The 16,564-nt window shown below is 48.9% G+C and overlaps 1 protein-coding gene across 3 annotated transcripts in view; it reads right to left on the reverse strand.

Annotated features, from left to right (window-relative positions):
* CNTFR (ciliary neurotrophic factor receptor) overlaps window positions 1-16,564 on the reverse strand; it is a 215,172-nt gene that overhangs the window by 160,153 nt on the left and 38,455 nt on the right. For all 3 annotated transcript variants that reach the window (XM_054055156.1, XM_054055158.1, XM_054055157.1), the window contains one exon: window positions 2,726-2,833. The gene's annotated coding sequence lies outside the window, so the exon portion shown is untranslated. The remainder of the gene's footprint in view (window positions 1-2,725; window positions 2,834-16,564) is intronic.

Raw genomic sequence — 16,564 nt, forward strand, 5'->3', positions numbered from 1 at the left:
CCAGGTGCTGCCACAGAACCACACAGGGCAGCCTGCCCTCTGCTCATCCCCAGGGATGTGACAAACCACTCCAACTCCTGTAGACATGTCTGCCATGCACCCACCATACCTCTCATATGATTGTGGCACAACTGGAGAAGCCTTGCACAGACCCCCTTGAAAGCCCTCTACCCCTCAAGCACCACAAAACATATTTGGTACTTTTCCCCCCCTCTTTATTACTAAGTGAGCCACATGACATGCCTTATCAAACAGACCTAAATCACGCCTGTCCCTCCCTAGATCCCGTGTAATGCATCAGCCATTAAACATGCAATTAGCTTGCACTTACAAATCTGTAAGAAGCTCTCACTAGCCATCCATCACTCACAAGCAGGACTGCTCACCTCTCTCCCTCGGAGCCTGTCCTAATGAGCCACCAGGAAGCGGATTCCACTGGAACCAGCCACATCCATTTCCCATTCTCCAAAGGGCACAAAAAGCATCTCCTGGCTTCCACCCTCTGTCTCATAGGAGGAAGCATAACACGTACCTATCTGGACTGCAGGAAGTTGGCTGCACACCCCTGGTGAACAGGCAAAGCCCCTGTCCTGTGGGATGCCTGGCTCTAGCCATCCTTCTACCCCAAAGCCCAGCTAGGCACAGGAAAACATGTCAGGCTGCTACAAGGGAAACAGAAACTACCTTTCTATCCTCCCTACAAGGCTAAAACATGTGGAAATGGCTGCTACACATCCCACTTGAACCCCACTGACACTCCCTTTTGAGAGCAAACCTGAGCAATGAAGCTCCCAGCCATGATGCAGGGCAAGGACTAGCAGCTGAGGAACCAAGGCTGGCAGGACTGCCAGCTTGCTGCTGTTTCTCCAACCCCCTTTCCATCACTCCACAGGCTTAAAACACTCCAACAGCACATCAGTGGGGATGGGCTTTTATTCCTCTACCATCACGTAGAAGGGGATGTATCATTCAGCAAAGCAGAGGAAGAAACAAGCAGCATTAACCATCAGCATGTGTGTACAGAGACCCCTCATGAACTCTTTTTACCTTGCTCCCATCTGCTTTGCTCTGGGCCACTAAATCCAATTCAGCAGCTCTCAGAGCTTGCACCGAAGCAGCGACACATTTGTCAGATCCCTGACTAGACCCATGGCTAATTTTACAACGCTAATTTATCTCACCATATTTTATCGCTTTCATTTCATCCCCCCGGATCCCATTACTGCCAGCGTACCTTGTAGCCAGTGCGTAACCAGTAATTGGTATTATTAGCGATGTAACCTCGTCGAGCTGCTCTATTTGCAGAGCCGTGAGGAGTCCCGTGGGTGGGCTGGTCCACAACCAAGGTTAGGGAGGGAGGGGTTCTTATTGCACACCATGGATGCTGCCACCAGGCAATGCTGAGAACAGGGGTTTGCTGCTGCAGAGCATCCCTACACACCCTGACCCCAGCCTGCTCCCCACTGTGGCTCAATTAGGTGCTGCCGGCCCTTGGGGTCCATTAACCTTGAGCTTTTAACTCCAGAGGCTGTGTTCAGCCTTGCACAGAAGCAGCATTTCTGCCCATGCTTGTGGCTCAGAGGATACAGGACTTTGCCAATTCAGAGAGAAACAGGCTGCAATACACCCCTGAGAAGCATGATGCAGCAAGGAGAGGGCAGAGGAGCTGCATAGGGAAAATTCATGATACTTCCTGCAATTCTAGCCAACAGTTCCTCCTCTTCAGTGTAAGCTATTCCTTTTCCAAGATCAATGAAACTAAAGCCATACAGTTTTAGCTAAGTGGGAGGCTACAGTAGTCAAACGGTGACAATTCCCACTTAAGATGTCCTTGTCTGGCATTTAGAGAGTTGTTAAATTTTAATTCATCATTTTCATTTCTCAAGCACGCCACCAGCAAGCAGCTGCTTCTTCAGCTCTCAGCCTAGCCCCAAAGGATTGGCCCAAACAGGTCAACCCTGTCCATGAGGCTATCCAACAGGTGTGCCTGCTCCAACAGGGCCCCCAGTGGCTCAGAGACGATGACCCCAAACCTCTCCCCAGTCAATGCGTGTATTACCCAAGCCCCATACCAAACACACATGCAACAGGTCTTAGAGGTGGGGCAATCCCTTGACAATGGCTGGTGTTTCTCTCCTAAAGGTATGCAACCCTTTTCAGTGGAGTAGAGCCAGGGAAGTTCATCACATTCATAATGCTGCACCCTCCAGTCCAGCAAAGCAGAAGGAGCATCCAGAAGGAAGCAGAAAAAAGTATCCAGAAGACCTGAGACCTTGAAGCTTTGCTCATCTGTGAGAGATGGCATCTCACCTCCCATCACAAAGTAGGGCTGGGTGACACTTACCTGCTCCAGAGTAGTTCAGCCACTATGGGATCTCGTCTATGTCAGTTAGACCACGTATCCCTTGCTGCCCTAAGTGCTTTCAAGGATGAGGGCTCTCTATGGAGAAGTGTCCCGTATGTAGTCCATGACGTGCATTTTCCAAGCCGTTATTCCAGACCTGGCCCTCTACAACCTAAGTAACCACTGTCAGCATCAGTCATCTTTGCAGAGCAGCCTTTGGGCTGCTCGCGCAGCAGAGCCACGGGCAGCTTTTTGCCACACTTTAATAAATGCCATCCTAGACAAAAGATACGTGTCCTGCAGCCACACCATGGCCAGGTGGCCCGGAGCACACCAACTAAGGACAAACCAGGTGAGCAAGCGTTTTAACCCATCTCTTACCTCTCAACCAGTCCAGAGTCCTTGGGGAGTCCTCACTTTCTCATCAACTTCCGGGAGATTCTTCTGGCTGCTTGACCAACCCTCACCGCTCAGGTCTGGGGTTTTCTTCTACAAAACAGAGGAAACAACCTGTCAGGTTACCAGATGGAGGTCTGCCACTGCTTCGGGTTTAGAAAAAAAACAAGGGAAGGTGCCGTCTGTTTCCCAGCCCTCACAGCTGGGGGTAACTGGTGTAAACATGAAGCTAGTTTAGATGAAAACCCTCCCACATGAGCATCAGTCCAGCCCCAAAGCACGCATTTGTTTAATTATTTCGATTTAAAGACATAAAAGGGAAGAGGAAGAAAAACAAGTATTGCAGCTTGAGGCATCTCTGATCATCTTTAAAGACAGACAGCAATGCTCCCCAGCCAAAACAGCATAGCAGCACTAAAATGTCAGCCCAACACCAAGGCATTTGCCCACGAGGTCTTGCACTGCCTAAGCCCTAATCCTGCAAAGCCTCACACACGTGCTAAACCACGCAGGGAGAGGCCAATCCAACTGAATCCAGGAGTGTGAAGAGGAAAGCATGCACATAGGGCTTTGCAGCACAGACACTGAGGACTGGAAACGGGAGAGAGACTGTTTGTGCTACGTCTGACATGCTGCCTAGTGAGACAGAATCTGACGCGTTATTGTAACCAGTGGTGCCTTCAGTTAGAGCAGGAAATACGCTTTCTGTGTTAGACAAACAAATTATTAGTCAAGATCTATGCTCATTATCTAGCTCTTGTGGCTGAGCTTTTGTTGTTCTCCCCCTCCTTTTTAAATGTTTTGAGGACAAAATAGTCTATGGTTCCGCATTATTAAAAATGAAAAATAGGAGCCAAACTCCACTGGCAAGAGGAAATTCTAGGAATCACTCCTGCAGAGATGCTTTCCCAAGGGCAACAGTGAGTCCAACCCTAGAACAGCCACACGCTTTAATTAGCACCCAACCCCAAGTTGATGAGCTTCACCAGAGCCCTCCTTGGGACCTCATCCAAAGTCTTGGCTAGTCAGTGGGAGAATGCTACAGAAACCCAAACCACAAACCTCATCCACCCCCGACTCGCCTACAAAACCAAATAAATGAATAAAAACTCCCAAGCTCTGCTGGGTGCCTGATGGAGAAACCCTCATTTGCAAAGCACTGGGAAATAATTAAAAAGTTTTCCTAGAGCTTAAAAGGAGGGAAGCGGACTGTTTGTCATGCCGGCAGCGCATGGTGTGCTGCAATTTATCATGCTTGTCAGGTGTCAGCCACTGAGAAATTTAACTCCAGCTGCCCCGAGCCCAACACCCGCAATGCCCCATCACTCAAAACCTGCTCTGTGAGGCACCTCTGAGCTGACAAGTGACTGGCAAGGAGAAGGCTCCTCCCCACCAAGCCTCTCCTTGCTCTGCAATGCCAATGCAGCTTCTTAGTTTGAGTTGGTTTTTTTCCTGATTTGTTTCTTTTCTACCTACCGGTGAAGCGGAATAGTGGATACCAGGCTACAGCAATCAGCAAGGCTCACTTGTCACTACCTGCCAGCAACCTGCCTGGGCTGTCACTCTGGTTTGGCAGAGATACGACAAGAGGGATGGGTTTAGCACCAAGCACCCTCAGGGAGGCTTTTCCAGCACCCTCATAAGGACATGACTCTTGCACAGATAGTGCATTATGCTGGATACAAAGTGCAAAATCCCATTGCCTTTGCTGATAGATCTTCCAGGAACCTGCTCATACAGAAAGGACTGACACCGCATGCCACCTCTGTGGCCCGTCATGATGGAATGAGCCAGCCCTAACACAGGTCACTCAGCCCAGCTTTCCCCATAGAACTTGAATCATGGATTTGCTTTTAAGGAACCCTAACTTGAGATCAAATTAAGTTTTGGAGGAGCTCAGTATACTCAAAGTTGGTCACCAGCTGAAGGACCTGGCACGGGGCATGAGCTGTCGTTGAGATAGCGGGAAAATCTATGAGCTGGAGTGCCCCAAAAACCAAAGGACAGCCTTGACTACAGCTCAGGCAGGCTCATACAAGGACCAAATATTGCCAGCTACAGAGCAGACACCAGTCCTGGGCCAGGTCCCTGCAGGAGGGTTTGCACTAGCTCTGAGCTCACCCCACAACGCCAGGATGTGAAGTCCCAACAATGACATAGTCAGGACACTTCATCAACATGACACCTGCTTTATAGGGCCTGGCTTGGCTGCCCCCCAGAAATACTCTCATTTTGGCCACTTCTGCAGCAACAAGCTAAGTTAGTAGGAACCTTCAATAGTTACAATCAAAAGCACTGTTCAAACAGGTCCCTGAAAAAAACTGAAGGAAGCCCAGCACCCATTGCATGCCGCATGTCCCACACGCCCAGGGCTAAGGGATAGCTGAACCACAATGTACAAAGAAAAAAACAATAAAAAAACCCAAACCACATACACACAAACCAGCCAACAAATAGCATTTGCAAAAATCTTTCTCCCTGATGCAAGTTAGATCTACGTCAACCAGGAATCAATGAGTTCTACTTGTACCAACAGAAAGGACCCACAGTTTCCCAGCAGCAAGGCATCCCGTGCAAGAGCCAGGTCGTAGGTTTTAGACTCACATGTGCTCAAAGCAGCGCAGTTCCTGCTGTGGGAGCAGAGCGGCCACTACCTCCCCACACACTATATATATAATACACCCACACAGCAGCATTTTTCAGAGGCTCACAGCTTGGCGTGGGGAAGGTGGATTTTCATGGCGTCAGCAACAAGCAGATCCCTGACACCTGGGCAAAAACCTTCCCCGTAACTATCAGACCAGGTCTTGCAGTGCAAAGATACCAGAGATTCTGCAGCACAACAACTGCAAGAATTTTTCTTGGTTTTATTTTAAGCTGTGGATAAACTAATGCCTTTTTCTCCTCCAAACTGAGAGCAGCTTAAAACCCTCTTCGCTAAAAATTTTCCAAAAAAAATCAGCCGGAGGCAGAGACATGCAAAGTTTCAGTCCAAATGGTTAAAGGCTGGCGTGGTTTCAAGCAACTGAAGACAGGGGCTTATAATCAGAAGTGTCAGGCAACCTTAATTATATTATTTCCTGAAGGAAATAGTTTTCCCTGCCGAAGTCCAGAAGTTATTAAAAAAAGTTGACCTCACTGGAACCAATCAAGAAAGAGACAAGAAGCCTGTGATGGATTTTTAAGGCAGGCAAGTTCAAACATCTGTATTTTTGGGGGTCTAGGATTTTAGGACAGGTGTTCCCAGACAAGCCCAGCTTCGCGACAGCCCCATGGCCAGGAGCCAGGATGCAGAGTTGTCTCCATCCATCCTTCCAAAGCCCTGCACGGATGAGGACATGGGAGCCCCACATGCCTGAAGAAGGTGCTTGCCTGTGCTTGGATCGATTGCTTTGCCAATGCAAGCGAAGAAAAACAGCCGGCTGCTTTGTAGCTGTCAGGAGCACACAGGCTTTTTGTCCGTCTCTTCTCCTGTGCCCATAAATAAAAGTGACAGCAACTTTATTTAGGACTTCTTCCAGTTAAGAGGGGATGGAAGAAAAGTGAAAAATTAAATCGTAGCTCAGCAAAGGCAGGTGGGGAGGTTCTTGGAGGAACAGCTCAGGCTGTGCCACAGCTTCAGCAGCCTGGGCTGGCAGCAGCCCTCATGCTTTTGTAACAGCACCTCCTCATCCCCACCAATGCACACTTCTCCTCCACCCTTCCAGGCAAAGTAACACTATCCAACATGCCAGTCTTGTGATGCTTATCAACTCCCCAATGTTAGCCAAGAGGCTCAAAAGTCAGAGGTAGAATAATTAACTGTCCCCCCTCTCCTCCTGAAAGAGATTTAGAATACTCCAACAATTTAGAGGAGAAAGTCACCTGTTGCCCACACATATGCAAAGCTTGTACTCTTAGCGTCAACTGCAGCCCCAAAATGCAGCTCAGCACACCTTGCGAGCCTGGCTGAGCCGTGAGTGCAGCATCTCCAGCAGTATCCAGTACCGCAGGAGGTCCTGGCTGTTTTGGCTATAACTGCCAAAGCGAACCTTGTGAAAGAACTAATTTTCATAAAAAGCATATAAAGAGAATTAAAACAAACAAACAAACAAAAACAAACAAAAGAAGAGGTGAAGGCTGCTCTGCACGAGGGCTAAGCACCCAGCAGAGCTGGCCCTAGCCAATGCTCCAGCACCGTGAGGATGGGGAAGCACAGTCTGGGTTTGAGCATCCCACGTCTGGTCTCCCTGCAGCATCTCCTAGAAGTGCAGCACCTCGTGTATCACAACGGTATTGCACCACACTGGTAAGCTGCTTGCAGAGTCCTCCTGAGCCAGAGCTATGCCACATGCCAGAATTCAGTCCCCAAGGAGGGCTACAGGGCTTGTTCTGTCTGCACCATGAGATGGGTTCCCAGACGGTGAGGAGCTTGACTGGAGCTATACTAGAGTTCATGCTGTGCATCTTCACCTGCACACAAACGTGCTCAGGTCAAGTTCATAGGAAGAGACCCAAAATCCTTGGGAATGGGAGCCCACTCTATCCAGAAAGGTTCAGGGTGGAAGCTGTGTGTAGCTCCCTGGGGAGAGATGCTGCGAGTGACCTCATGGGTTTCTTCCACCACTGCCCTCACCGCTGCCGTGAGTCAGAGATTAATGACAGCCCATTTATCAGCATCAGTGGCATCATCACCAATCTCATTTCTGAGCAGACGTCTGACCTTGCTTGCACCCTAAGACCCACGTTACCTTATGGCTCAGGCAGCCTCCTGACAGCTCCCAGGGGACGCAACACAAGACAGGGAACCAGGCTGTGACACAGCTTGATCCTGACTCACGATGCACAAGACAAATCTTTCAGCTGCGGGATGAGTGCTGAGTGTTTGTAGCCTTGTCCCACTGCTCCACTCTCCCCTCAGCTCGTCCCCAAGCAAGAGTCTCCCTTGCTGACCACTGGATTAGGTTATGGAGAAGACAGATCTGGCCTCAAGGAGGAGGGCTCACGAAAAGCCAGCCTTGCCTGAATCTTGAGGGAGGGCGAGGTGGAAAATAACCTTTTCCCCATGCCTGCAGCATTCTGTGTCTCAGCTCCACGATACCCACACAGCTGAGCGTTCAACGTGCAGTTTCAACTACGGCATCTACACCTTCGCCACACCCAACCATGACTCGGAATGAGTTTTAACCCAGATCTCGCTCAATGAGAAGACTAGATAAAATCCAGACACAAATCCCACATTTCCAAGCACAGCTTGCACCTGTGTCCTGCAGAGTGGATGAGCTATTGCACAGGGCCCAGCACTCCACTGTCCCAAACCAGACTGTATCGCCTATAGAAGTCTACTACACAGTTGGACACCACACACATCTCTGGTCCTCGCACCTCAGAAAGGGCATGGTGAGACCAAGGAAGTACAGGAGAAGGGGGACAAAACAGATTCTGCATCAGAGCACACCAAGACTTTTCAGGCTGTGAAGAAGGAAAGAAAAGGAGATGGGACTTATCTAGACATCGTGTTGGCAAGCCATGATGCTTGCACAGCTCCTTTCTAAAAGGCAGAAAAATTATTTCAAGAGGAGCAGGGAAAATTCAAGAGCAGGTCCTCCAACAAATCCTGGTCCTGATGCAAACTCTGCCTTATCACAACTCTTAAGTCTTAGACAGCCAGAGGCTGGGAGCACAGCATTCCCATCAGGAGGGATAAGACAACCACCAGGACAGCTCTCCATCTGCACTGAGTCAAACCAGTCCCGGTTCCCATACTTCTCATAAGACGAACAAATTAAAATAATGTGGGATGGGGAAAAGACACACTCAGTTAACATGAAGAAATCAGTGCCATTAAACTAGAATAATATGCCTAGAAAGCTTCATAAAAGGAGACACTATATGACTGAACGCTCTCCAGACCCTCGTTTTACAGAGGCCCAAAACTCCAACTGAGAGTCTTCTAACAGCCAACTCTCACAACTATTGGATGGTTTTTTTGGTTCTGTTTTGTGCTTTTTTTGTTTTCCTGAGGAGCTTTTTGGGTTTGCAATTGAAACTACAATTCTTTTAGTTCCTGGGGGAAAAAAAAATAAAAAATCATTTTTCATTACACTGAAGCAAATGGCATTTTTGCTTGTCAAAAATATTTGACACAGCTCTGACAGACTCAACCAGACATACAAATAAAATATTCAAGTACTTCTGCTTCAGACCTTAAGAAAAACCCACTGTCAGCCCCACACCAGTATAACCTCTCTCTTAGAGGTCATAGAGGGGCTGCCAGCTCTGTCCTGACACTGATGCTGGAACAGACAGTAGGTACCTGCCACACCAGCCTGTTCATGCAAGTAAAATCTCACCAGCTCACGTTATCCTGCTGCAGGATGCTACCTCCAAGGTTGGATCAGGCCCCCCACACCAGCTCAACAAGCAAACAGACAGCTGTGGTGGCAGGGAGGCAAGTGGCATTGATTCCACACACACACACCCCGCCTCCTGCTACCATCCATATCCGATAACAGCATCGACCAACAAGCGCTGGATGCTTTATTTCCTCAGCCACCCAGGCTCTGCATCAGCAGCTATCAAGGCTCCTTCCCCATCCGTCGTGTCAGCGACACAGCCACAGACACCATGACAAGATGCAGAGCGGTGTCAAAGCCCATTTCAAAATCCTTCTATCCTATTCAAGCCAGAGAGGCTTATCTGCATGGATTTATACTGTTTGCCCCAATATTTAGCTACTGAGCTGACTAATCTGTGTGCAAGAAAACCACTGGTGGCTCAGAAGCTGAGCAATCTACATCATTCATCATTTAGATTAGCTATTGTCTTAATCCTCTTTAAACTACTCTATAATACATAAGGGAATGGATGTCCTATATGCTCAGGATATGCAGAAAAAACACAGGCTGAAGCTCAGAAACTTGGACAGAAGCTAGAACGACACATCCTACCAAGGCACGGAAATAAAAAGGGAACCTGTTGCACCTCTCAACAGCTGGTTTAACTTCTCCGTCTCTCCACCCCAGAGGCCTTTAATTATTTTCTAGCCAGAATACTAAAACAACCCATAGCTCCCCTGCCCTCTCCCCTCCTCACAACCTCGTAGCAAACTGGGGATCTCAAGCTGTGCCAGCCCATGCAATGTGGTCTTGCTAAAGACACTACCCTGAGGAGGAGCATCTCTGCATCCCAGAAGCTGGAAGATGCCAAGCACCAGTCATGGCTGTGCTGCTCTCCAAAAGGCAGCGGCCCCGCACAGCCCAGCTTTGTGCTTTGGGCCCTGCCTTGCAAACAGGCAGGCTCGGGTCAAGATTAAAGATCACTTGGATATCCAGGATCATGCAGCACATTGCTGCGGCGCCCAGTGGGAGGATGAACAAAGAACAGGTTTCTTTATGGAAACAGCAAGGAGTTTGGGAGGAGAAGGAGGGGGTGCAACAAGGCAGTAGCAAATGAGGCTTTAGTTCGTTGCCTGCCAGAGCTGAGGGAGCTAATAAACAGACAGATGAGAGCTAAATTGTCTTCTGAACCTCTGTATCAGTATTCACATTACAGAGGCTGCTTCCAGCAATTCCAGCATATTAATAATAAATGCTACATAATTACAGCAGACTTGCTTTTGTCCTCTCTTCCTGTTTTCTGTCAATGTCTGCTTAACCCTGTGCAGCCCATAACCAGCTCTCTATTGGCACCAGACCCTCTGCAGACAGCACAGCCCTGGCACCACAGATGGGTGCCTCTCCCAGCTCCCTCACAGACTGGATGAGGGAGAAAGGGAGGTGAAGGAAAGCTCAAAGGCTGATGCAATCCACAGCAATCACCTTCTACCTGTCAAAGCCATGACAATGTTGCTGCAGGGCATGAAAATGAGTATTTGGAGCCTTGGCAGTAGCTCCAGGCTGGGATGAGTGGGGACTGTGCAAACACCATCTCCAAAGCACAGAGGAGCACCGAGTCACCAACAGCTTCTTCATAGCCAAGGGGGCTTATGGCTTCTCCTGCTTTTCATCTCTTGTGGATTTGCAGCTGGAGTTGCCTTCTCTACAGATGCTTTTGGGGTATCTCCATCCCAGCGCAAGTGGAGCCCTCCTGCTGCACCCATGGCGACAGGGCTGCCAGTGGTAGCAGCTCCCTGGGATGCATGGGGCCAGGAGCAGTAGCACCACACACTGCTGAGAGCTTGCACTGGGCTCTGGGGCAGCTCCAGAAGGACGCAGCCATGGGAGGACATAGATAAGCCACAGGTTCTAAATCTGGCACTCAGGTAAGGAAGCACAGAGTACCAGACTAAAACATCTCCAAGCCTGCACAGTGCTACAGCCAACCACCCCACGCTCCTCCCTTATTCTCCTGCCCCTCAAACCCAGGCACTCTCTCCAAGCACACTGTACCAAAGCGTCATTCCCTGTCTCATCATTTCAAAGACCCTCTAGCACTCTTCCCCTGAATTTTATTAGTGTTTCATCCAATCTAGCTGCAAACAGAACTCAAGAGCCTCCTTTGCTTCCTTAGAGCAGCCTTCCAGTACCTGAAGGAGGTCTACAAAAAAGCTAGGGAAGGGCTTTTTACAAGGGTGTACACTGATAGGATGATGGCTTTAAATTGGAAGGAGGAAGATTTAGATTAGACATTAGGAAAAAATTCTTCACGATGCCGGTGGTGAGGCACTGGCCCAGGCTGCCCAGGGAAGCTGTGGATGCCCTCTCCCTGGAGGTGTTCAAGGCCAGGCTGGATGAGTCTTTGAGCAGCCTGGGCTGGTGGGAGGTGTCCCTGCACATGGCAGGGCATGGAACTGGGTGATCTTTAAGGTCCCTTCCAACCCAAACCATTCTGTGACTCTGTGATGCTAAACAACTGTTTTGGTGAGTATTTCTTCCTCAGTTGCAGGCAGAGCAACAAAGCTCTGAGAAGGGTCTATGTTATATACAGCACAATAGCTGTTTATAGCAGAGCACAGGTTTAATTTGCACCTTTCAGGCTAACACTCTCTTTTCCCAGCCTTGCAGGAAAGCTGCCATGCCCCCTAACATGGCTTCAATAATAGAAGAGAACAAATACCTCAAATGGGATTTCTGTGAGAAGAAAACTAACATGCAAAACAAAGTGTGCCTGCCTTCCAGTGCAAATTAACTCAGCTTCTGCCCTGACTGCAGACCTTTCCAGACATGAGACCCACCGGACGGCAAATGAATGCCAAACAACTCAGATGCAAATCTCTCCCTGCACAGAGAGAACGTCAAATGCTAAGGGAACGCTTGGCTCGAACAGCTGAGCATTGAAAAGCCTTGAAACAGGAAAAACAACAAAAAAAAACTAAACTCAAACCCATCTACATCACTCACACAGTGAAGACAAGACTGGAGCAACATAAGACTGGCTATCCCTCAGACACCAGTGCCCTAGTCAACCTGGGACATGCACAGCATCCCCCAGCACTGGCTTACTGCCACAGCACTCCGACGGTTCCCATGGCTGCACATACCCACTTCGTGTTTTCTGCGACATCTCCTTTGCAAGGTGAAGCACACAAGCATTTTTCTTCCTGTATGCGTCACAGTCACTTTTTTTCAGTTCTACGAAAATGAAGCATCAACCAGTTATTCAGAAAAAAATGCTGAAGAAGAAGAACCATGGGTCTTCACTGTCATATCTGACCAGTAGAGGTGCTGAGAAAACCAAGAGGTACAGAGTATGCAGGTGATGGGAGCAACACAGAGGACAGGAGTCCTCTGGACCACCAACACGGAGAAGGATGGAGCAGAATAGGAAGTAGGAAAAAAGAGGCATCATCATTACATCATGCTTTTCCTTGAAGTACGGTATGAGCAAGGCTGCTTTGAGTGCAGCGTTGCTAGTAAACCGCCACTGTGTATGGGGAAGCCCAAGTTCATCCCCGCTGGGTGGCCCTGGGCCAGTCACACCTCTGTGGACTGCCTCTCTCAATAGGGTAGCCCCAATTTCTTCACTGCAGGGACTTTTGGTCTCTGTGCAAAAGGCAGTCAGCAGGCTGGAGGCCCCACACGCTGGCTTGAGCTGGTGTGCTTGCAAAAGTAATAAGCCATATAGAAAAGGAAGGGAAACCCACCAAGAGCTGCAAGAAAGATGACATGTCTACTCCAAGAAAAAAAGATCCTGAGCTGGACTGTAGCTCCAGGACACATGCAACCATCCAGCCAAGCAACGCATGCTGCTGAAGCAGTTCCCTTAGACGGAGGGAAGTGATGGCCTCGCCAGCCCCTCACAACGCCCGTCAGACACATGGACAACCTCCAGCACTGCTGGCTGTCAGTCACAGGAGGATTGCAGGCAAGGGAAGACAGTGGAGCACCCAGGCTTCTCTGCACTCCCCAATCAACAGGGCACATTCAAGCCTCCATACCCTCCCAGCATGGATCACTGCACCACAGTGCTACCGAGTAAAGCAAAATTTGCTGTAGATGATCAGGCAGCACTTCTAGATGCAAAGGCACAAAAGTGTTAGGTTTCTTATCCCAGAGGCTCATCTCCAGGACAGCCTGCATCACACCACCACCACCCCCCCCATCACTCCCTCCAGCGTCCAGGGCTCTTTTACTGCTTTCCAAGAACTTCAATACCCAAACCCACCCCTTCAAATCTCAATGATCCCCAGCAAATGATGGCAGCATCTTGCAGGCTGCATGAGACTCTTGTGTTACCTCGCTCTGTGAGCCATTTCAAAAAACCAGAGCAAGTCATTAATTACAAATTCAGCTGCTAATTGATTCTAAGCTCTGGTAGCTCTAGGGGAAACAGAGGCAGAGCTGTGCCCCTTACACCGTGGCTCACTGACTGCAGCTGTGATAGGCCTGAGGTCCCCAGGAAAGCTGCTAGGGACACAGCCACACTGCTTCCATCTCGAGCTGCACATAACAGTCCCAGGATCCACATTTTTCACTCCTTCCAGTCCTGACCTGTCTCCAGCCACTGTGACAACTAAAGGTTCAAACACCCTCTCCCACCTGATGGTTGGACCCAGGTGAAAATCCAAAGTCAGCACCCACAAGCACCAGCAATTCAGGGCTTCACTCAAATAAAGATCTCTTTGCCTGGAGGGATGAGCAGTTTGCCCATCACCACACCCCAGCAGCATATAAATGCTTGTACAGCAGCAAGCACCCATTTTGCTTAGCTAGATGCTGACCAACTCCTGCATCTCATGGAGGAAAACGAAATGGAGCAATTCAAGAATCAGTCCATGCCACACAGGTAAGATCAGGCCAGCTGAGATCCTAGAACTGACTAAAATCCTCCTGTCACAAGTTTTTCAGCTGTGCCTTTCAGAAAGGTCAAAAATACAGCACAGAATTACCTCCTCTCTTAATAAGAAATAATAAGTAATTAAATACTAATATTAATAAATAATGAATAGTAATTCCTTAATAAGGGTCAGTAAAGGTTCAAGTACTGCATGCCTTTGCCTTGCCTTTGAAACACAGGGGAGGTTTCTCTAGTGCACAGTTAAGCGCAGCACTTGCACGCACAGGACAGACCTCTCTCATGCAAGGGCTCTGCTAGAAAAGAACTGGTTCTTTTGAGTTTGGCCACCAAGCAACTGATGCCAAGGTCTCCATTCATCCATTCTTATATTGCCTTTCTTCTTAGGCTGCTCAATTAAGCTTAACGAATTACATCCAGCACAAGCCACGAGCAAATGCAGGAAGACTTGGTGCCCATGGTGCTGTGCAAGCAGAAGGTGAATACATAAAATTGACTCAAGTTGACAGAAAACTGTGCAGTGAAGCTTATTGGAAAATGACAAGCCAGTGACAGAGATTTTGCAGAGAAGCATCTATTTGGGCGGCTTTAGCTCATAAGGGGGGCAAAAAGAAAATGTGACAAAAGCCAATTCTGCCTTTAAACAGGAAAAACTCCTGTTATGTTATATGTTAAGCCAACAATGAAGTTTAAAAAACTAAAAAATTTAACAAAGAAGAAAGAACATTTTACTAGTTACGAGTATGGATGTAGGATCAGAGTCGTAGAATATGCCCAGATCTCAACCTAATACCATGCTGGTAGAGAAAGACCAGCCAGCTCAGGTCACACAGGGGGTGCCGCGGGTCAGGACTATTTCCCATCTCTTATTCCTTTTGCAGTGTTTGACCACACTCCTGCGGAAAGGGTACTTCTCAGTGCCTGACAGGCAATCGGATGATCCAAATTGGGCTATTGTCTGCTATGCTGTTCCTGGGTTCCTTCAAAAAGTGGTCCGTCTCCTGCCTCTCCTCAGCCATTGGGGGGCTCAAAACCACAATAAGACCCTCTCCAACACCCCGCTTCACCTTTCCTTCAGGCTGCACAGACCCACTACTTTCAGCATCGCCGATGCCATTCTTCTCCTCCACAAACCCTAGGAGTTTCCCTGCTGACAATCACTCGAGTTTTGACATCGCATTTCCATGAGAGAAAGTGGTGGGGAAATATTGTAAACCAAGACAGACTGCACAGCTTCCTAGGGGGCAAGAAAACCTTCCCAAATCCAGTCACAGCAATAACCAACTGTCAGTTTTCCCGTCAAAAAAACCAAAGAGCCTTGCTCCAGAGCGATGCAAACAGTTGCTCTTTCAACACAGTTGTTTTGGTCATCACAGTCAGTCCATGTCTGCCCCTCCTCCCCCTCTCTCCTTCTTTCTTCCTTCAATTCGAAGTCAATTACGGCAAGGTTAATGGGGCAGAGAGGATGCCAGTCGGCTGGGTAATGATGTCAAAGCACCTGGCATTGCCCGGGCAACAGCTAAGCAGTGGGGATGCAAATGATGCTGCAGGATCACACTTGGTCCCTGGAAACGAGCTGATGCAATTGAGCATAGCAGCATTAATGAACACTGAAATAACAAGAGAGCACCCAGAGAAATAAGACACTGATGCGGGGCGGGGGCTGCACCCAGCAGGAAGAGAAGGTGCCAGCTAAAGGCACCACATGTTGGGTGACAACAGGACCTTCCTTCAGGTCTTCATCCAGAGGTGCTTCCCACGGTTCAAGACTCCAGCTTTGCACACCCAAGACTAATTTTGTTCTTCCGCTGAGGTCTCAGCTCCAGCAGTTCCTGGCTCCTCTCCAGGAAAGCTGAGATGAGGACAGCAAGGGGGAAGCTGCATATGTCAAGAGGCCACATCTTAGAGCGACCTGATAAACATGTGGCTGAGGCAGCAAAGACCAAGGGGCAAGAGGTGCACAGCAGCAGAGGTGCTTGAGGGCATTTCAGTGCAAGGAGCAGTGACCTGCTCAGTAGGAAGGCTGCTCCAGCAGTGCAGCTCAGCTTCTCCAAAGCTTGCAATTCACACATCATCTGCAATTAATATTTCGAAGCTTACAGGCAGAGCAACAGGAGCTGCTACATGGAACGTTGTCTTCCAGGACAGCACTTGGCACAACACGCTTCCGTGGACTGTGACTACAAGGCAGTAGAGAAGAGTGCTGCAAGCCTCAGATATCAAGATGCCATTTCCAACTTTGGTACAACATCCAATTACTGCATCTTCTCCCTAATCCACGAGCTACATCAGATCCCCACTAGCACATTTACTGCTTGGAAATTTTGAAAACTTTACACTGTCCCTGCTGTGTAAGCCTTCTCCATGCCACCACTCTCCCTCTTATCTGACCCAACTCACACTTCAGTACAGCTGTGGTGATGCAGCTGCCTTCAGTCCTCAAGCAGAGGACATGCACCCCTCCGCATCCCGGTGGCACAGATGGGCTTAGTGCCCCACACTCTACCTCCCATGCTTATTGCTCTCTTCCAACTTCACAGCCCACCCTCAAAATACTTCATGATGGCAACAGCTCCACCAGCAGTGACAGTGAGGTCCCACAGGGGTTCC

This window comes from Cuculus canorus, chromosome Z, assembly GCF_017976375.1.
Source record: "Cuculus canorus isolate bCucCan1 chromosome Z, bCucCan1.pri, whole genome shotgun sequence".
NCBI lineage: Eukaryota > Metazoa > Chordata > Aves > Cuculiformes > Cuculidae > Cuculus > Cuculus canorus.